Source organism: Schistocerca americana, chromosome 7 (assembly GCF_021461395.2).
Source record: "Schistocerca americana isolate TAMUIC-IGC-003095 chromosome 7, iqSchAmer2.1, whole genome shotgun sequence".
Lineage (NCBI taxonomy): Eukaryota > Metazoa > Arthropoda > Insecta > Orthoptera > Acrididae > Schistocerca > Schistocerca americana.
Window position 1 is genome coordinate 432,071,481 of NC_060125.1, and position 22,074 is coordinate 432,093,554.

At 40.7% G+C, this 22,074-nt stretch overlaps 1 protein-coding gene and 1 non-coding gene across 2 annotated transcripts in view; both read left to right on the forward strand.

Annotated features, from left to right (window-relative positions):
- LOC124622584 (neuropeptides capa receptor-like) overlaps window positions 1-22,074 on the forward strand; it is a 1,063,621-nt gene that overhangs the window by 830,573 nt on the left and 210,974 nt on the right. The window lies entirely within an intron of this gene.
- On the forward strand, window positions 17,031-17,105 carry Trnas-cga. Its single transcript has one exon. It is a non-coding gene; the product is annotated as a tRNA-Ser (tRNA).

Consider the following 22,074-nt stretch of genomic DNA (forward strand, 5'->3'; position numbering starts at 1 on the left):
ATATTTGGTTACTAGCTAGAAGGGAACGCGGAATTATCTTAACGATGGAATGTGAAAGGAAAATCGGCGTTATCAGTTACTGTAAGCTCGAAGCGATGACAGTGATGCAAAGCTGTGAGAAGAAAAACTAATAAAATGCCGGTAATGGCTTTGCATTACAGTATTTCTTTAAAAGCTATTAGACGTCACAACAGGAATCTTGAACAAATGCAGGTTCTTTTATTAAACATGTGATTTGCATTCAAGGTTGCAAAAATGACAGCCAACCGATAGCATCACCGTATTATTGATGTCCAACTTAATCGGATGCTCACCACCGAAAGAGGTTAGAAAAAAATTAAAAATCATTACAATGATGGTATCATCAATATTTCATCTGTGGAAAGAATGGTGTTCGCTAGCGTGAGCTGGGAATGAGTAAATCTCTTTCAGAATTATTAATGAAGATGTCAGCTAGAAATCCAGTGAGGCAGTTGCCCATATCAAGGCCTTCATCTGGTTTGCATTGCACACTACTGTACTTTATAATGATTCTCAAAAGTCTTGTAAATTCTTTAATTCCATTTCGATTCAATTTATTATGCTTAGTAAAGTTTTCTTCTGTTGTATGGATCGTGTTGCCTATTGGAATATTAGAGTAGAAGTTAGCGATATTAAAAGAAGTGAGAGCATGGCCATGAGAATGAATGACATGTTTTAGAGTTAATAATTTGTTTCCTATTACTCCCAGAGGATGATATTGTACTTTAGTAGCACTCCTCTCTTTCTCTATAGTTCACATATCTCGGTATTAATATGGGAACACAAACATTGCTTCGTAACTTCAGAGGGAGAAATTTTTTCTGAATTTTCATTTATGCTGGTACATATTTAAAGTTGAGATTCCACAGAAGTAAACCTTTGTTAAAGAAATTATGTTGCCTAACTTTGAGTATTTTGAACCTTATGCTCCTAAATATGCAGCTGCTTTTTGACCTGACTCAGAAGTTAATTTTTTGAATTTTACTCATAGCTTTTAGTTTTTCAGCAACATAGGGTGTATTTCAGATTAAATTGTAGTCTTCACAGACTAGAGACATAAAAGTGTGTTCTAGCTGCTGGTGTATAGGGTGCTCTTGCAACAAGTAAGATGTGTAGGAATGGTATCAGCCTGGGAAATCAACTTGTTTAGCAGGGCAGCCTACATGTAAGGGGATTGTAACAGTTTACTGGGCTCAAATATGTAGGCTGCTCTGGGTTACAGTTATATTGTGTTAGAGTAGGATTGACCTGCTTTATCGTGCTGCTTTGCATGGCAGCCTGTGCTTCAGGAGCAAATAAATGACGTTCAAGACACTGACATGTAGTCTGGCCTTCGACGCAGGTATTTTGTGAGAGTAGTACTAGCGTACATTTTTGACCTGTGTTGTCGATGATCATGTCTGGCAACAGACTGAGATGAGTAGTCAAGGAGGAGGACAGAGTGAGGGGAGTAGTAAATGGATAGAGAGGGGTGGACGGTGTAGATTGATTCTGGATAGGTTGAAAAAGGAAGAGGGAAAGGCAGAGTTGCAAAGAGAGAGTTGGAGGACGATTTGATCACAGGGAGGGGTGACAATGACCAGTGAGGGGAGGTGCAAGAAATCAACAAAAGGAAAGGGAGGAGGAGATGAAGAGATAGAGTGGGGGAGATAAACGGAGGTAGATGGATGAGACACACAGACAGAGGGTGCAAGAGGCAGGTGGACACAAAGTGGTTGAGGAAGGGATGTGTTCAATATGTATGTCGAACCCGTATGTGGGCGAAGCTGCAGGGAAGAGGCTTATGTACAGTACATTTCAAAAACATAGCCCGCAGTTCTAATACATAAAACGAACAGGCTGATTTTCACATTTTACTTGATATGGTAAATAATGAAAACAGTGCCTAGTTTTCAGTGCAAGCTTCATTGAACAAATGATACAGCCATTTTTGAAGTGGCGTAATTCCAGATTCCGACAATATGCGATAAGAACAGGACCAGATTCTGTACACATACATACGCCTTCTTACATGATACGGCTTTATTACACATATTGTAAATGTTTTTGCGATATCGTTACAGTGACGTCATTTTTGATAGGTCTTTGCTCCTGGTATAATGCCCTTACGATGGTGAGCATCTATTGAATACCTAGTGAATGCGCTACGCGTTAAGTTTTGTTTTTGTTAGTTCAGCTGTTGTTATTTCCGAAAATGTATTGGCAGGTTTAGGATGAAGGCCAGTATGGAGTTGGAACGTAGTAAAAATACCGAGAAAGAGAAAACGAAATCGTATTGCTGTAAAATATGAGCAGAATGTTATGGAAACATCAAGAGTTAAAGGTCATTCAGTATACTACCCGTAACGGAAAACTTGTTGCAGAAAGAAACACAGCCGCGCGGGATTAGCCGAGCGGTCTAGGCGCTGCAGTAATGGACCGTGCGGCTGGTCGCCGCGGAGGTTCGAGTCCTCCCTCGGGCATGGGTGTGTGTGTTTGTCCTTAAGATAATTTAGGTTAAGTAGTGTGTAAGCTTAGGGAGTGATGACCTTAGCATTTGAGTCCCATAGGGATTTCACACACATTTGAACATTTGAAAGAAACACTGATCAACAATGTAAGCCAGTACAGTTCTTTTATAGCTGTAACAAAATCTATTATTACTTTTATTCGTGAATATTCCATGTGAAATAGGATAACAAAGTCATTATAATTTATTTTTATTTATTTATTTATTTTTGCTTTGAATCCTTCTCGCTACAATGACGCGTGTTTAGAAACAGAAAATGATATACTGCGGCGCTTCCCACAGTTTAACACAACAAATGAACAGGACGCGATTTTATTTGGTTTTCTTGCTGCAAAACCAATATGTAGGAGAAGGACGGCCACAGGGGATGAGTCTACTAGCAGGTGGTCACAGACGTCTTCCTTGATTTTTTATACTAGTAAACAGTGAACGACCTGAAGCGTGCCGTAGAGCTTTCCTTTCTCTCTCTCTCTCTCTCTCTCTCTCTCTCTCTCTCTCTCTCTCTTCCTTTCTCTTTCGCTATAACGGTGCAGGAGTAAGGAGACTTAAAGCTTCAGAAGAAGAATCCACAAGACACACCGGGAATTGGTTATAAGAAACCTGCCATGGCTCCCGCACCTGTGAAACTCATTCATGATCACATACAATCACTTCCTGTGTAAGAGTTAACATACTCCTCGCATGAATTTAGACATTAGAACGCCAGGCTCACAATTCAGACAGTGTACGAATTGTTTCAAAGGAAGCATGTCGATTTTGGCATTAGATACAAACGTCGCAAATTATTTCAGGAAACATTTGAATCTGTCTTTCGGTCCATGATTAGTTTACCCATGCACGAAACGCAAAGAAGTCAAATTAAAAATAAAAACTCCTATGTTGGACGATATTACTAAACGAATAGCTGCTACAGAGCTCGTTGCGCATAAAACCCGAGCTGATAAGTCCTCCAAGAATATGAAAATTACGGAAGACGAACAGTACCTTTTGAAGTCTTCTGAATCAATTTGCAAAATATCTCTCCATTAATGAAAAAGTATGTAAGAAAATTTGTGCCGGCACACAACGCGGCCTAAACACATCTTTCTCCAACACAAGGTACAGCTATACTCCTCCTTTGTTTCCCTAAAAGACTGCACTCCACTCACAAGCAGAGGTCCTACTAACAGTCTCTAGCAGCGCAACCTCTTTGGCAGAGATGTTGCCCGCTAACGCTCAGAAGTTATTGAAAGTTTACTTTTCCGCGTGACATCCAAAATATTACCAAAAGTACAATTTCCTGTATAAAACAAAACCCTTACAAGCTTACCTGTCAGGATTGATATTGTGCAGCTGCGGGGTCTCTTGGGACTCGCTGAATGGCGATCAATTATCGCGCAGGCTGCGGGATCCGCCTGTTTTCCGGCCTGTGAAGTGGGGGTAGCAGTGGAGGAGGGGGAGGAGGAGGAGGAGGAGGAGAAGGAAGAGGGAGGGAGGGAGAGATCAAGTTGCGAGACAGTTTCCAGATGTCGGTCCACTGGAGGCGGGGGCGACGCCGGGAGCTTGGCGCCTGTTTGCCCTGGAGAGTGGCCTCCATCTCCAGTAGCGACGCCTGGAGAAGCCGACGAGTGTCCCTCTGATAGGGGCGAGCACACCAGTCCTGCGGCAGTTCCGAGTTGCGCGGATCAGCCTATGCAGCTTACCGTGCAGAAGTGGCACGGATCTGGTCATTTAATGCGAGCAACATCGCTCGGCGCCGACCCAAGCACCTGAGGTTATTCGATTAAGAGTTGGGCGGAAGGAGCTGGGTAAGCGTGGTATTAACCTGGGACACTCTTTCATGGCGCCCGAATATTAAGCTCGGAGCACATCTACGGCTGGTGTTTAGATGCTCGACACCAATCCATCTATCCAACGTTTTATGTGCTCATTCCTTTAAATGCATTATTTTACTTCCATACATGAGGGGCATTCATAAACTATTGGAACGTTGTTTTATGAAAACGGGTTGTCTGTGTTCAGGACTCCAATACACCATATTATTCCCACTCTATTAGCTATGAAACACTTTCTTGAACATAGGATACGCTCAATGTGATGACCGGATGCCAATATTCTGGGATGCCTGTTTGCCCGCATCGTCGACATCGGAGCCTACGTCTTGCTGGATCAGTAACTTTCACGTCATTCACATACTGCTTCCCCCAGCGTATCCTTCACTGGGCCAAACAGGTGGAAGCCGGGAGACGAATCCCAGCGGAAAAAAAGCTCTGTGTATCCCTACTTGTGAACAAGTATTTCAGCACTACCAACATAGACGTCCAGTTGAGAAGCGATGTGTGTGTTTGTGATTAGTCGGTCACTTCGAATGAAAGTGTTCGCACGTTTCAACACTGTAGGAGTCACAGCTGTGTTCATCCGGCTGGCACCCGGAAAATCGGATAGATTTGGACGACCTTGTTCTGATGACGAGAGGCGGCTCGCCCAACAAGTTACCCTGGTTTTATTCATTGCCAGTCTCCTTAGACATCCCGCAACCCCCTGTGAATATTTGCGATGCTCTGGTTTACCAACTAAATAAATGCAATAACAGATCTCAGCTTGGACGCACCTCCGTCACTGATGCCACGCCATTTTGAAGGCCAAGTATAGCACCACCATCTATCGGAAACTCATGAATGTATAGGAGTTGAAGCAGGAATATTCCATGACGTTCCATAACATATTTCCAATTTTTTGAATCGATATCTGGCCTAGAAGAGTGTGTCGCAGTTTTAGCAGTAACAGGTGCTGTACACGTTGATATGTGAACCATTATCTGACTGACTTGGGCAGCAAGACTTCAGAGGCTTAAAGGACCTTTCACAACTGATACACCAGATTCCCATGATCCTTATGTAGTACAACAACTCGAACGCTTAGATTTCCTACTTTTCCCGTCTCTCCACAGTCCATGATTCAGTCCTCCAAAGTGCTTCCTGAAATGTGGACTTACGTTTGAATGTAGTAGACTTCAGTTGGTCTTGGGGTAATGTTTTTGAATTGTAATCAAAACGCGTTCGTACTCAGCAATTGTTTAAAATTTCGATAAAAGTCGTGAGCAGTGGCAGCAGATGAGTCACGGTACAGGAAGCAAACCTCGTACTACCAATGGTCTTGCCAAAAAGAACGGGCGAGCAGACAATGTTTCAGAGCACTCTGTTGCCTTTATGGCGGGAAAATGCCCTTATCACCAATGATGAACGGCATGACATTGTGGAAAGCATTGGAAATAGCTCCATTAAAAACACACAGTGTGTATCCACAGGGAATGGTACATGTAATTGAAAAAGTTTCATGATGATCTCTCCATTGGTAAGAGATGAAGTGTTAATAGACCATTCGGATCTCCAGGAGGGACTGACAGTAATGAGGTAGCCATCAGAATATAATGAAATAACAAATTTAGGTAACATGCTAAGAGTCGCAGAGTGGATTGTTTAAATTTTCAACTTGGTAGGGAACCTAGAAAATCTGAAAAGGGACGTAAAAAGGCTTAGTCCCGATATAGAGCAAGTGAGGTGGAAGGAAGATTTTCAGGTCAGACGAATGTAGGGTAAGCAGAAAATGGTATAACGGGAGTAGGATTCGTTGTGAATAAGAAGGTAGGGAAGATAGTGAGTTACTGTGAAAAATTTTGTGGCTAGTTGCTCTCATCAGAATAGATAGTAAACTAGTGCCAACAATAATTGTTAAGGTATAAATGCCGTTGTCACATGTAGAATATGAAGAGACAGACCAAGTATCTGAGGATATTGAACTGTAAATTCAGTATGTGAAAAGAGAGTGCAGCCTGATAGCAGGTGATTATAGGGATGAAAGAGTTTCGGGAGAATATGAGATTCGTAGTGGAAACGAAAGAGGAGAAATACTGTCGAGTTCTGTAGTAAATGTCAGATGGTAAAACGAATACTATGTTCAAATATCACAAGAGGAGGAGGTATACTTGGAAAAGACCCAGATGTACAGAAAAATTTCAGCTGAACTACATCACGGGCAGAAAAAGATTCCGCAATCATATGATCGAATGTAAGACATACTCAGGAGCCGATATATGAAAAATATATTGAAGTTAAAGAGACGTCAGGAAGAATTGATGTACAAAAAAGTGAGACACTGAGGTACCGAGGAACGATGAGATGTGTCTGAAGATCTCTAACGCTTTAGGTACTGCGACAGTGATTACTACTGTAGGCAGTTCATGCAGTCACAGAAGATTGAAGGAGAGACATGTGTAATTGAAGGTAACGGTTAAGAAACCTTGGGTAACAGAGTAAATAAGAAATGTTCAGGAAAGTTCATGAATACAGAAATATAAGTCACCTGGGAGTGAAATGAATAGGAAATTCGGGGAGGATCAGGAAAAATTGCTGAAGGAAGAATACCAAGAAATCTAACAGTAATTATCGTCGAAATTCAGCACCTGAATTAACCTATTTTGCATACAGATAAGTCAGAACAACCCTGTGTGGAATTAGAAGCAAGGGAATCATCAATAAGAATGCAATGTGAATTCCAGTGTTAAGCGCAGAGGAGAGCGCAGATAGGTGCAAAGAGACCTCTGTGAGGGGGTGGACTTGTCTAATGATGTGACTGAAGGAGAAATGAGAGAGGATGTCGAAGAGATCGGAGGCTCCAGTATTAGAGTCAGTGTTTAACAGAGCGTTCGAAGACTTGCGGTCAAATGAAGTAGAATGTACTGGTAACATTACTTTGGAATATCTGAAACCATTGTGGACTATTCGTGTTGGTGTGTTCAATGTACGAAAATAGAGAACGGGATCGATCGCACAACCAGCATAATATCTCATGCATCGAAGCTGGTGACGAGAATAACAGACAGAAGAATCGAAAAGTAAACTGAAGGACAAAGGAATCAGGATCAGCTTGCCTTCGGGATAGCGAAGGGCAGCAGAGGGGCAGTTAAGACGTTGTGATTGATAGTGGAAGCAAGGTTTTGTCTAGAAAAAGCATGGGAGAATGTGAAATGGTGCAAGGTGGTCGAAATTCTAAGAAAATTTGGAGGAAGCTTTAATGAAAGTCGGATAGCATACATTACGTGAAACAGCCAAGACGAAGACTGAAAGAGTGTAATACAGGGATGTAGTCTTTTGTCTCTAATGCTCATTCTATACGTCGAATAAACAATGATAGAAGTAAAACATAAGTTCAAGACTGGTATTAAAATTCTGGGTGAATGGATATCAATGACAAGATTCGCTGACGACATTTCTGTCTTCCCTCAAAGTGAAGAAGAGTTACATGAGCAGTTGCTCTGTCTTCACTGAAAGTGAAGAAGAGTTACACGAACAGTTGAATGGAATGAACAGTCTGACGAGTACAGAATATAGATAGATAGTAAATAGACAGTAAACTGAAAAGTGACAAAAGTAATTAGAGATAACAGAAACGAAAATATCGAGAAACATATATCAAAACTGGTGTTTGAGAAGTAGACGAAGTTGAGGAATTCTGCTACATTCCAGGCAAAATGACCTCACACGGACGAAGCAAGGAGGACACAAAAAACACAGGCAAAGAGTGAATTCCTGGCCAAGAGATGTTTACTGCTAAAAAACATAGGCCGTCAATTGGGGAAGAAATCTCTGAGAATGCACGTTTGAATCATAGCATTGTAAGGTAGTGAATCAGGGAGTGCAGGAAAATCGAATAAGGAGAGAGTGGGAGCGTTTGAGATGTGGTGTTAAGGAAAGGTGCTCAAAATTAGATTAAACCATGAGGAATCATGAGATTCTCTGCAGAATCAGCGAAGTAAGCGTCATATGGAAAACTCAGACAAGTACGGACAGGACGATAGGACATGTATTAAAGCATCAGGCAATAAGTTCCGTGGTATTAGAGAGGGATGTGGAGAATAAAAACTGTAGGGATAGGCAAGGACTGGTATATATCCCACAGCTAAATGAGTACATATGGTGCAAGTTCTACTCAGAGATGAAGAGGTTGGGTTGGCCTGACACAGTTACTACATTCCGCTGTTGTCTAAAGTGATTTACCTCGCAATTTTCCACTCCATTATGAAATTAACCAATCTTATTTGGCTCCTCTATTTGTGACCTACAGTACTGTGACGCTGGGATGTCAATGAGTACCAGACCTTCAGTCATGTGAATGCCAATAAATTAAGAAATTTATTAGGTAGCTTTATTATTTTGAGGTGATAGTTAAAATTTTATAACTACCCATCGTAAGGTCTATTATAAGCTACGATGTTTGATAGTTTGGTATCTTTTTACACTCACTCCTAGCACATACACTTTGTGTGCTTTAATATCCTATGGCTTTAGTCGTTGGAGCATAACGGACCGAGGGCCAATACTCGGTCAAAACTGAATTATTGTCTACTAATTACTTAAAGGAAAGCTTACTGTAAACTAAAACCAATAATCTGACGATCGTGGAGACATCTGAAGACTGTCATCGATTCATTCAAGAACTACACTCACATAATCCTCACCTTGGCGAAATTAACATGGACCTTCGCTGCCCCTTATGTGCTACTACTCTGAATCTTTGGAAGGAATGAGTTCTAGCTGGATTTCCGCTTCTAACCTTATCTTGAACTTGTTCACGAAGTTCCTCACACATTCCCAGCCACCTGAAAAAAACTGTGCTGTCCTGTATCTCACGTACTGCAGCCCAGGTTGAGCGAATTTCATCTCAGCCCCAATCGAAAGCTTGGGAGACGTATCACCAAGAACAAAAGCATATATCATACGAGGAATCTCCTTCGCGGCTTTGAGAAAGACAGTTTCCAAGCACTGTTGAATCGTCGGTAAAAAGCACACTGATCTGTAAATTGAAGCGTCGTATGGAGCCAGATCAAAGAACGAAAGGAATCGTGGTGCCGCTCTAAACAGTGTTATGTGGGACTGCTTGTTTCGTCTCGTTTCATTTCACGCAGAAAACCCTTTCGGAATTGTACTTTATTGTTGTATAGTTTTAGGAAACTGACCAATAAATAAAATTCTGAGTACACTTTATTCTAAGAACTTATTGGTGAGAATAAATACAGCACTCTGACGTTTGCACTGGCACGATCGCACACAGATGTATGGTGCACACAGCAGTGAAAAGTTTAAAATAAATCCGATTAGCTTCAAGGATAATAACGAGTCTGAGACTGGTAGAAAATTATTGAGCAAAAAAGTAGAAGAGATATATAATCTATTTTAGCGTTACAGTATATTAGTGTTATATTATAAAATAATAGATGCCGAGAGGTTGAAACAATTCTAATTTTTTGTCTGTGTCCGTTAATAAACCTGATATTAAGGCAATGAATTCGTCAATATTCATTAAAGAGCCACATCTTGTCTGTTGCAGACTGAGTTATACCTTTAGCAGATTCGTAAACAGCAGCAGTGTTTTGTTTAATGTTTAGACGCTGAGCGAGGAGACATTTCCGTTCAGAATAGATGCACCGTCTTGCTGCTTTAACGACGCAAGTAACGGCTTTTCCCGCTCTTCCCGCTGTTCTAGGCAGTAGATAATAGGAATTAGAGCGCTTACGAGTAGAGGTTATTTCCCTGTGGACTTACCACACGGTGCTGTTTGTGCGATAATGGCTACTCCATGGGCTATAAAACAGGGATACCCAGCCACGACGCTGAAAGCCTGTCCGCTGGTGTTAGCTCCGCGCACGCTTTTCACGATGGCTTTCCAAGAGAGAGAATTAGTCACGTGCTGTGCAGGTCGTCAAACGTCTCCACCGGTACCCAATCGCGAGCCGGCACTAGGAACGGCTAAGAATACCGCTGCCACCTATAGTTTTACGATTCCGTGATTCCGAGAGCATATTGCAGAACCATCAAGACGGCAGTTACCGTACGTTACGATTTTATCTTCATTCTGGAGAACATGCATTCTATTCTGAGTACTGGCTGAAACTTAATTTGTAGCCTGAGTAACATTGACATCGCAAAGAGTCTGCACCGGTTCTCTTCCTTTTTTTTTTTTACCATCGATCCTAAATTGAAAGCCCTCACTTGTTTACTTCTTTAAAGTCAATAAATAGTTGTTCAAAGGTGAATCGTGGTCAGCTGGAGTTTGGCACATCTTTTTCTCGATTTCTTTCGGTTGTTTTCCATAGTTAAGATAGCACGCCTTAATGTACCGTTACATGGGTTTCTTATCGGAAACGCAGATGTAACACATTTGAAGCAGGATGTCAGCATGATTTCCTGTAACACTATCAATGTCGTACGCCTTTGAGAGTCGGCACAGCCATTGTCAGTTTCAATAACCCTCTTCTCGGTAAAATTGTTGCAACAGTTGATGCAGTACCGCAAGTAAAGATGAATACTGCACGTTCTGATGGTGAAGTAGGTCATATTTTGTTACCAAAACAGTGATAAATTTGTAAGCATACTGCAGCTACTACCCTGAAAAGTTCTATGTACGTAAAACCTGTTCCTATGTTTCCTTCTTGTTCTTGTATAAGAGACAATATTTCTGGTTTACTTATTCTAGGATTGAAGACAACTGTATAAGTTGAAATGACATGTTTCATGTCCTAATGTTAGCACAAAAATACAAACTTTTACAAACTTTTCAATGTGACAGCAAAAAACAGTTGTCAGGATAATGCATCTCGTCAACAACAAAAAATGCAATAATCATAAACACAACAATGTTAAGTATTAACTCGCAGAAGGTTAAATTAATCTAAACAAGACAGAATTAAATTTTAATTGGAAGTTTCTGTACAAAATTGTTTCTACAGTTGCGTTATGATATAGGTCAGTACTACGAGAATCGTCCGATTCCGGTTGAAAATTCGGTACTATTTTTAGGATGACATTAAAGTCTACGGTGGATGGTTAGCTATGTGAAAAGTTGAGCAAAAGATTACCCAAGGTCTCTCGAGTTTACAGTGGACGCAAGCTGGTGGACCAACAAGCTTACGCCTCTGCACACAGTATTCACCTTAAGCTGCGATGAGCTGTCGTCTGCTAGGCCCCTCTCTTCCGCTAAAATTCCTATAAAATTAATTCCACCTTTCCCGAATTTTCCGGCAGAAACTTTCCCTATGTTTCTCGTTATGCGAGAGAAAAATGGTTAAAGTGGCACTGAGCACTATGAGACTTAACTTAAAACTACTGAAACCTAACTAACCTAACGACGCCACACACATCCATGGCCGCCCGAGGCAGGATTAGAACCAGCGACCATAGTGGTCGCACAGTATGCAACAGAATATGTACTCATCCCGAGTCTTAGAATGTGACGACATACATGTGCATGGTTGGAGCAGCGTGCATGTTGTAATACCCTCTCAGTTCTCACATGAACCAATAACTAATTGGCTGGTTCGTTTCTCCAAAGTTGGAGCTAAACGATAATACAGTTAATTTGTAGCTGTAAATCAGCCGCTGTGAATGGTGTTCACACAAATTACTCTTCTGCATCGTACAGAGCGTTATGCGCTCCATTCAGCACTTGACGACAGTTCAGAGAAGTGTCCCCAAAAATTTCCATCATGTCATACTCATGGCCGAACTGTCTCCCCACCTGGGTTCTTTTGTTCATCATGTCACAGCATTTTTCGACCAACAGGGGCGTTCCTCTAATTTTGTGGAAACTCTTTTTACCAATCACAAGGTACCGACCATTAAATTGCATCGAAACTTTGGCTCTTATCTCCTTCCTAACGCGTTTCCGCCAATAGGACGTTCTGTACCCTTCCACACACCTAAATATGTACATTGATGCTCTCATGTGTGTACACTCACTGGACATGTGATTGAAAATGCGTCACTGGTCTTGTTCCATTACCATTTGGAATTCCAAAATGCAGTTTTCAAAAGCTTTCTTTCCTGTTCTCCCTCAGATGGGCCGTTATACTCGCTCTCCATGTCTGAGTCACCTGAGCAGCTGTTGACATTCTGCCTGGAACACCCCTTTAAGTGGTTTCTTTGGTACTGCCTGTAGTGCGGCCTTGCCTCTGCCCTTGTCCCTCTGAATTTCAAACTAAAACGCCTCTCACTGCTTGTTTCACCTTCCACTAAAACATGCATTATAGGAACGGCCGGCCGGGGTGGCCGAGCGGTTCTAGGCGCTACAGTCTGGAACCGTGCGACCGGTGCGGTCGCAAGTTCGAATCCTGCCTCGGGCGTGGATGTGTGTGCTGTCCTTAGGTTAGTTAGGTTTAAGCAGTTCTTAGTTCTAGGGGACTGATGACCTCAGAAGTTAAGCCCCATAGTGCTCAGAGCCGTAGGAACGGTTTATTAATTACTGTCGATTGGGTGTCATCTGTTTTTGCATACTTACTGATAGAAAAATTCTTGCTGATTACTGCCGAATTAAGTTAAGTGCCCTATTCACCTTCTCATTGTGATGTATAAATCTCTCATGTAAGGTGCAAACGTGACCTTCATTTATTCTGCCACCTTACATATCCTCCTCATTCCGAATTCAGTTTTGTGTTGGCTCAATCAATGATTGAGAAATTGATTGAAGTCGGTTCAAAATGGGTTGCAACTGCTGACTATACCAATTGACATATTAGCTGACCAACTTCCTATTTTAATAATTTTTATAATGTAAACAGTGTTTCGATTCAGTCTCATTATTTAACATTGTACTTTATTTCATGTCTACAAATTAGGCCTCTTAAGTGATTTTCCTTTTTTCTTTTAGAATTTAACATTGAATCTAATTTTCGGTTTTCTATACAATTCTATTTAACTAATCTATAGAATTTTTTCTTTCAAAATAGTTGACTAACTAATTTAAGGAAAATATGTTTTTCTTTCAAAATAGTTGACTATGTTCCACAGCTCGTGGTCCTCCACTAGCATTCTCACTTCCCGCACGTGGAGTCCCGGATTTGATTCCCGTCGGGGTCAGGGATTTTTCCTGCCTCGTGATGACTGGGTGTTGTTGTGTCGTCTTCATCATCATCATTCATCCCCATTACGGTCATAGGAAGGCAATGGCAAACCAACTCCACTAGGAGCTAGCCTAGTAAAGGGGTGCAGGTCTCCCACATCGTCCCATATGCTCCTCAGAGTATAGAACCTCATCAACATCATCATCATCATCAGTTGACTATATTTTTAATTTTAATTCAAATGGAAGTGAAGTGATTGTATATCATTGTTGGCAGGAGGGCCCCAATCAGGGAGTTCAGCCGCCGTATTTCAAGTCCTTTTTAGGTGATGCCACGTCAGCAACTTGTCAGTCAATGATGATGAAGGGCACATAACACCCAGTCCCCTGTCAGGAATGGAACACAGGCCCCTGCGTGATAGTAATCCTACTGCTATGCTATGGAGGAGGACTTTAATTCAAATAATTTGTATAAATTTGTATCATCTCAAAAATTTCCTTTTTGGAGACTCAAAGCGTTACTTATTTTTAGTTTACTTATGTTAAGTGATGATGGATATGTAATGAAGTTGAGGAAACCTTCATTTAATATTATCCTCCCCTTTTATAATAAATGTTACAGTTCTCTAGGTTTCATATTAATCATAACTGAAGACATGTTCATTTCTTACAATTAATCTTTTGTATAACTCAACCATATCGATGACTTTACACTCATAATTCTATACATTAACGTGGTTATATCCCCAAAAGTCTAAACTCTACGCATTAAGACTTTACAAAAGTTTCCAAATTTTAATTTTACAAAAAATTTAATTTCTTATCTTCCTAATTATTGAAATGGACATTATGGAGCAGCTAAATTCTTTCATATTTATCTATCCTATATTTTTAATGAACACATTGCACTAGAATGTTAACCCTCCAGAAATGTTAAATTTAGGTTTTCTTAAACATGTTGAAAAAAATATGCTATTGACATACCAGGAAAAAATTTAAAAAAATCTTTAATAAAGATATCTTGCTAGCACCTAAAAATTTTCAGATTCACATATTTTTTAACACAATAAAGAATTTCCCTTTTTTTCGGATAGTAGTCTGTACAGACAGTTCTTTCTACTACATCTTTAACATGGTTTATTATAAATTATCATTTTCTTTTCTTCGAATGTTTCGACGTGTCTCCACCGAAGATGGAATGACGGTCGGCCGTGTGTCTCGACGTGTCTCTGTTGAGCGTGGAACGACGCTTGGTATGTGTCTCGCCACGTTTCCGTTCAGTTTGGAATGATGGTCGGCAGAGAGAAAGGTTTTTGAAGGTCTGAGCGTGTCGGGAGTGCGTTGTTGCCTTTGTTTCTTGTTGCATATGCCCATGGTGACGTTGTATTGGAGATCCCTTTCTGGCAGCATAAACTTTTCTTCATCTTTCGTCGAGTCTTTATTCCGGTTCATCGTTGGTCACTTCGTCTCTAGGTCTCCATACGAGCTGTGATCTCCTACTTTTGGGTATGACATCTGCAGGTGTTCCAATCTGCCATTAAGATTATCGGATGTTTATATCGCTAGATCAATTAAATTGGATTATCGTTGGTAGTTAAATGCAATAATGGTTTTCAATGAGAAGGGATTTGAAAAGGTTTCTTGATCCCTTCTGGTCCAGGCTCTTCCTTCATCCAAATCTTCGGCATTGCATCTTCTGTTCTTGGTGCATCTTGCTGTCTTCTCACTTGCATCTTCGCTCTTCGCTGGACCGGGAATTAGGATTGAAGACCTGTTTAACGTCGTTCTTGTTTAATCCGTTCTTATGGCGCCTTGTATTCGGTTGTTCGTCTAGATAAGTTGAACAGCCTTCCATGGTTTTTTCGTTCCGTCCCATGACGGGTTCAGGGTTGTTTCGCAGTTGTCGAATTTCTTGTGGTGTGATAACTGATTCCGCAATTCTGCACATTGTGTTTCAGAAATGCGTTTCTTCTTCTTCCTGTAGTGAATCCAACCCTTCGCTCATCCTCGCAGTAATATGTACGCCTCCGTTCCCATTCGGTACACATCCATTATCTCTTCATATGCTGGTTTCAATAGTTCGCGATAAAAGTGCCACGTATCGAACACTTTCGCAAAACCATTGTTATAATGCTTGTGCGGGGCTTTCATATGAATAAATCTCACGTCATGGTACATGTTGATTGTATCCAGGATGCGTTGTAGCTCTCCAAACTTGTCCACAGAGGAGTTATCCTCTAGGAATGTTGCTTCCACCAAGGCCTCTTCTTTCGTCGTCTCATATCTGACGTACCAGGCACTCACTCTCAGAGTTCTTTCCTCTCACGCCTAACCGCTCTCCTCAGTCGTGTTGTCGATCTGGCCGCAATGATACCGCACCTTGTCATCTGACTTAATATCTAATACAATGTTTCACTTTTAAACTACGCTACAACATTACAAACATTCCATGACTTTACAAGAAGTATTATTACTCTATCCAAAACAGTTTTTCTTATCCCTATATATGTTTTTCCATTCTTTCCCCATTTTTTTTCTTAATATAAAGGTCATGGTCTCCTCGTCTTCATCACGATGTTTGGTAAGAGTGAAATTGATGGTGATGACGGTTAGTAAGTTAGTGACTTTCAAATTTTACTTCTTTTTTAGTTTTTTGACTATAAGTCTATTATGTTATTTTGAAAATTTGGCACCTTGACTCCGACTGCAGCGTCTGTTTCTCTGCAATTTCTTCTTGTTGTCCTTAGCACTACCAGAACTCCAGTATAAACTTCATCTCCGCTTTATTGATATTTTCAATTTAAAAAGTTTTTCTCAATTGTTGTACTGCGTTGTTTTTAAGGCCTAAAATTTATTTTTCTCAGTTGTACTTATCCCTTTCTCCTTTTTCCTCGATACTAAATTTTTATATTCCTATCTTCGCTCATCATACTCTTCCTTATTGAAATCTTTTCTGAGTTAGTTTTTCTTACTACTGTTTACCCCCTTCCACGAAATAACATGTTTCTTGCGTAGCTGAATAGTTCAGTTGTCTTTCCTAATTGTTACCTCGTAACGACTTCTTGTATTTATTTCCTTCATATCTTTCGTTTAATATCAGATAGTGGTAGTTTCCACAAAGCATATATACTTCACATATTCCCCCAAAATATCTCCTCAGTTATTTGTTCACCGTCCTCGATGGAACAAATTAAAAATGTCTAGCTCCTTCCCACCTAATTACCTATTTCCTTCCTACTTCTTCACTTCCTATCATCTACAAAAATCAACTCTCTCCTCCTTCACACTACGTCTTTAAGAGAGAATCTACTACTATTTCGTCAAACTATCCACGTCTGATCTCTATGTTTCTCCTTACTTTTAACACATTTCGTTTGGAGAAGAGTTACTTTTCCTGTCATTTCTTCAACGTTATCCATTTACCTTCCTAACAACATTTATTTTCAGAATGAGATTTTCACTCTGCAGCGGAGTGTGCGCTGATATGAAACTTCCTGGCAGATTAAAACTGTGTGCCCGGCCGAGACTCGAACTCGGGACCTTTGCCTTTCGCGGGCAAGGTAGGAGACGAGAAGGTAGGAGACGAGGTACTGGCAGAAGTGAAGCTGTGAGTACCGGGCGTGAGTCGTGCTTCGGTAGCTCAGTTGGTAGAGCACTTGCCCGCGAAAGGCAAAGGTCCCGAGTTCGAGTCTCGGCCGGGCACACAGTTTTAATCTGCCAGGAAGTTTAACATTTATTTTATTTATTTAACTGAGATAAGTACAAGTTACAAGTTTTATCTGTGTGCATTTCGCTATCTTTCATACTCATTGATTTCTGGACATTTAATACAACTAAATTCTCGTGTGGAGTTATTCTTTCTTCTTGTGTTTAACCTTTATATACTCTTAAATAACTCCCATTGAGCAAACCTAATGATTTACCTGTTTTTGGACTAATCAGTTCGACTGCATTAACATGGACTACTTTACTTACTTCCATGTGACCTTTGTATATAGAAAAGAATTTGTTTTCCATTCTGTAACCTTCCTATTGCTTGGTGCTAATTTTACAAAATGTCGATGTCTCATTTAGGTACTGGAGGGTCTTCACTTCTAACTTGGATATTACTATTGGTCTTCGTACCGTTAATATCATCAATTCTGACTTTTACCTGGCTTTGGTGGCCTCAACTCGACTTCTTCTACTGGTTCATTTCATGTGTTTTGTCCCGCTGAAGCTTGATTTTCCCAAACATTCTGCGTTGTGGCCATTCAATTTCCACCTGTATAACTTGCATTTTGTTGTTGAAAACCTCTAAAACTTCCTGCGTCGTTTGCACGGTGATTATATCTCTGATCACAGTTACCACCGTAGTTTCTAGGACCAAATCCACCTTTGCAATTCCGCGTCCCACCAAAACCGAAATTGTTATTTGCCCTCTGTGTGTTTCCGAAAACATAATTATTACTGTTATCCCATGGGCGATTACCACTCCTTCCAAACCCGTTACCTATTACTACGTTATTATTGCCATTGGAATTATTATTATTAAAACCTGATCGGTTACTGTTATGCCCCTGTTATTGTTTACTCTGATTGTACGTTTTTCCTTGGCGTTATCTTCACTGATTATGAATTCAAATTCTCTTCACATTCCTTTAAATGCTTGTACATTATCTCCTGTCCTACCAACCAATGACTCCTGATAACGTAACGGTAATTCATTGTGCACATCCGTATCAGTTCCCCAACACTATATGGATGATCTAAACACATTCTTTTTTGTCATTTTCTCCAGAATCTAACGGTTTTCTTTTCTCCTGAATTTTCGAACAACTCTTAATGTAATAACTCATACTTTATTCTATTTTGTCTTTCTGTGGACCAGTATCGCTCCAAGAATGAGGATTTAAATTGTTCATACGATTGACAGTTTACAGCTACCCTTAGCATGGATTCCATTATTGGGCCATCCATAATCCCACAAATGTCAAGTTTATCGCTCACTGGCCAATTTTCTAGTAAACCGATCTGAAATTGATTTATAAATGTGCGTTGATGTAAGCCGTTCCCGCTTTCTTTGTAATGTTGGAATTTTTTTACTGTCAAAAAGTGATCATTGTCAAATTTTTCTCTTTCACCATACGTCGTTTGTGTTTCACATCATTACTCGCTCCATTCGACTGTGTCATGTTCTCTTGTACTAGTTCTATCACATTTGGGTCTTTAGCTGACATATTTATGTCCCATCTAGTATCGTATCTACGCGGTGGAGTGCAGTTATATAAAACCGTAACGTTCCTCGTGTATCGGACTGAAAGGTTCGTTTGCATTTCCCGTTACTGGTTCAAGGTTTTGCCTTTCTATTCGATTCTTATTAACTTGCAGTCTAAAACCCATTCAATTGTAAGTTGGAAATTGCGGAATTGGTACATGTGTCAGCGTAACTTGCTCTGCTCTCGCATCACTCGCGTACGCTCGGATGGTCGGCTGCCTCTCTGTTGGAATGCACGCATTTACCGTTTCTCGCTCCATTGTCTGCTGTGATCGTACATTAACTGGTTCGCTCAGCTGTGTTAACTGTTTTTTTTATCTACTTTTGTTTCGCTTTCGTAATTATGGACGCAACCTCTTGTGGATATACTACTGGAATTTAATGACGTTTTTGTGTTTCCGCTACTGCTACGGAAGATAGCACCACTCACTTGCTTATTTCTGGATTTCTGTCAACCACTATGTCGGATGATACTACCGACTCCGTAACCTCGCTATTGTTTTCTGTACGATTCTCGATACACTGTTTCATTTCTGTACGAAGATCTTGATACTATTTCTGATTTTTCGTGACTGTGTTTTCAGTGCGTGTGTCGATTCGTCTTAATGCGGCTTGCGAGAATTGTTTTCTGACATTGAGTTCTTCCACGATTTGTTGCCCGCTACCAGACGTCTTACGTGCTAACTCATCCACTCTTTTATTGACGTTAGGCACTGCATCCTGCACCTGGTCAACGCCAGAACGTATGTTTTTCTGGTCAGCCATTAACGATTGCATAAGCTCCCGTCAGTCTCTCGCCTCTCTCCGGATTTCAGTAAGCTGTTCATTAACTTCCGTTCATAGTTCTTGCTGATCTTCGCGTACTTTTTTGAACCCAGCATAAGTTTCGAATTGGAGACTACTTAAGGCAGCATTTGTCTCTGCTCTCAACTTCACCGTTTCGGTTTTTAAATATTCTAACCTTGCATTTGTTTCCGTTTTTAAATGTACTGTTTCTGTTTCAGACCTGCTAACCATACATTTGCCAGCTTTACGACCACAGTGAGTTGCTTCAATATTGCAAATACACTGTCTGATTCTTCACCATCGTCACCTGTCACCATTTGATGAAACGTTTGCCGTTCGCGTCTTTACGTGGCGTCTCACAGACTTCTGTGCATAGTGCAGACGCATTTACATACACTCTTTCTGTTGGAAAATTACTATATTCGGTTCAACGTACCGAAGTTGCTCATCCTCTGATTCTATTTCTGACCCACTAGATCTGTCAAAAGTTCGTTTTTGTGCATTCTCCGACTGTGATACCAATCGGGAAACTACTACCATTCCCTATGCACTGTCACTACGTCCCGTTCCATGACGCATTTCATTCATTATTTTGTACATCAATCTCTGTTTTGTCAACATCTTCTGTTTGACCTATCTGCAATATTCTCCGCTCTTCCACCATCTCTCATCGTCTCGTTAACCCCCGTCATTCTCTAATTGTGTGAGCATGCGCTCTCGTCAACATCAGATTATATGATGTCACACGTTTCCAAAATATCATAAAAAGTTTCTCAGATTATTTACTTATCATTAGCAACACTGTTCACTGTTTGTGGATTTTCAAACCCAGCCCAACTACCCCATGACTTACCTCGTGCACACCAGCGAGGTCTACACAATGCCAAATGTTCATCTACTTGCTAATAAACTTTTCTACACTTTAGATCACACATTTACTGTATTCTGTCCACAAAACATTTACATACATTGGGTAATCACTTCACAAAACAACAGAATTTTTTTTCTAAATTCAAAAGTTTTTATTTTTCTTACTAATTTGACTAATTGCCAACCAGGCAGACCAATTGCCATCCTGGTAGGGTCGCCATTTGTAAGTTGCAGTGTTTATGGTTTACTTATTCTAGGATTGAAGCTAGCTGGGGTAGCCGAGCTGTTCTAGGCGCTTAGGTTTGAGAAGTTCTAAGTTCTAGGGGAATGATGATCTTAGCAGTTAAGTCCCATAGCACTCAGAGCCATTAGGATTGAAGACAACTGTGTAAGTTGAAATAACACATTTAATGTCGCAATATTACCACAAAATTACACGATTTTACGTAGTTTTCAATGTGAGAACCAAAAACATTTGTCAGGTTAATGCATCTCATCAACATCAAAAAGTGAAATAATCATAATCACAACAATATTAGATATTACCTCTTAGAAGTTTAAATTATCCTAAACACGACAATAGTAAAGTTTAACTAGAACTTTCTTTACAAGATTGTTCCTACATTTGCGTTGTGGTGTTGGTCACTACTACGAAAATTGTCCGAATCTAGTTCAAAGTTCGGTACTATTTTTAGGATGACAATCAAATCTACAGAGGATGGTAGGTTATGTGACAAATTGAGCAAAATATTACCCATGATCGCTCGAGTTTACAGTGGATGGATGGAAGCTGGTGAACGGACAAGTTTACGTCTCTGCACGCGGTATTTACGTAAAGCTGCGATGAACTGTCGTCTGCTAGACCGCTCTCTTCTGAAATTGCTGTAAAATTAATTCCACCTTTACTGAACTTTCCGGCATAAACCTTCCCTATGTTTCTCGTTATGCGAGAGAACATGTACTCATCCCTACTCTTAGAATGTGGCGATATACACGTGCATGGTTGCAGTTTTCGCAAGAACAATTAATTAATTGGCTGGTTAGTTTCTCCACAGTTGGAGCTACACGATGCTTCAGCTTATTTCTAGCTGGATATCTGCTGCTGTGAACGTAGTGTTCACACAAACTACTCCTCTGCAACATAAAGAGAGTTATGCGCTTCGTTCCTCACTTGACGCCAGTTCAGCAAAGAGTCTTCGAAAATTTCTGTCTTGTCTTACTCATGGCCGAACTGTCTCCCCACCTGGGTTCTTTTGTTCTTCAAGTCACGGCTTTTTTTGAGCAAAAGGGGTGTTCCTCTTATTTTGTGGAAACTCTCTCTACCAATCTCAAGGTCCCTACCATTAAATTGCGTCGAATCTTTGGCTCTTTTCTCCTTTCTAGCGCGTTTCCGCCAATCGGACGTTTTGTGCCCGTTCCAGACACCTACATGCGTACATTTACTCTCTCATGTGTGTACCACTCACTGGTCATGTGATCGAAAATGCGTCACTGGTCTTGTTCCGCATCCATTTGGAACTCCGAAACGCAGTTTTCTAAAAGCTTTCTTTCATGTCCTCCCTCAGGTTATACTCGCTCTCCCCGTCTGAGTCACGTGGTTGTTCATTGAGTTTCCGCCTGCGACACCCCTTTAAGTGGATTCCATGTTACCCCCTGTAGCCTGGCATCGCCTCTGCCCTCATCCCTCTCAATTACAAACTAAAACACCTCTAGCTGCTTGTTGCACCTTCCACTAAAACATGCATTATAGGAACGGTGT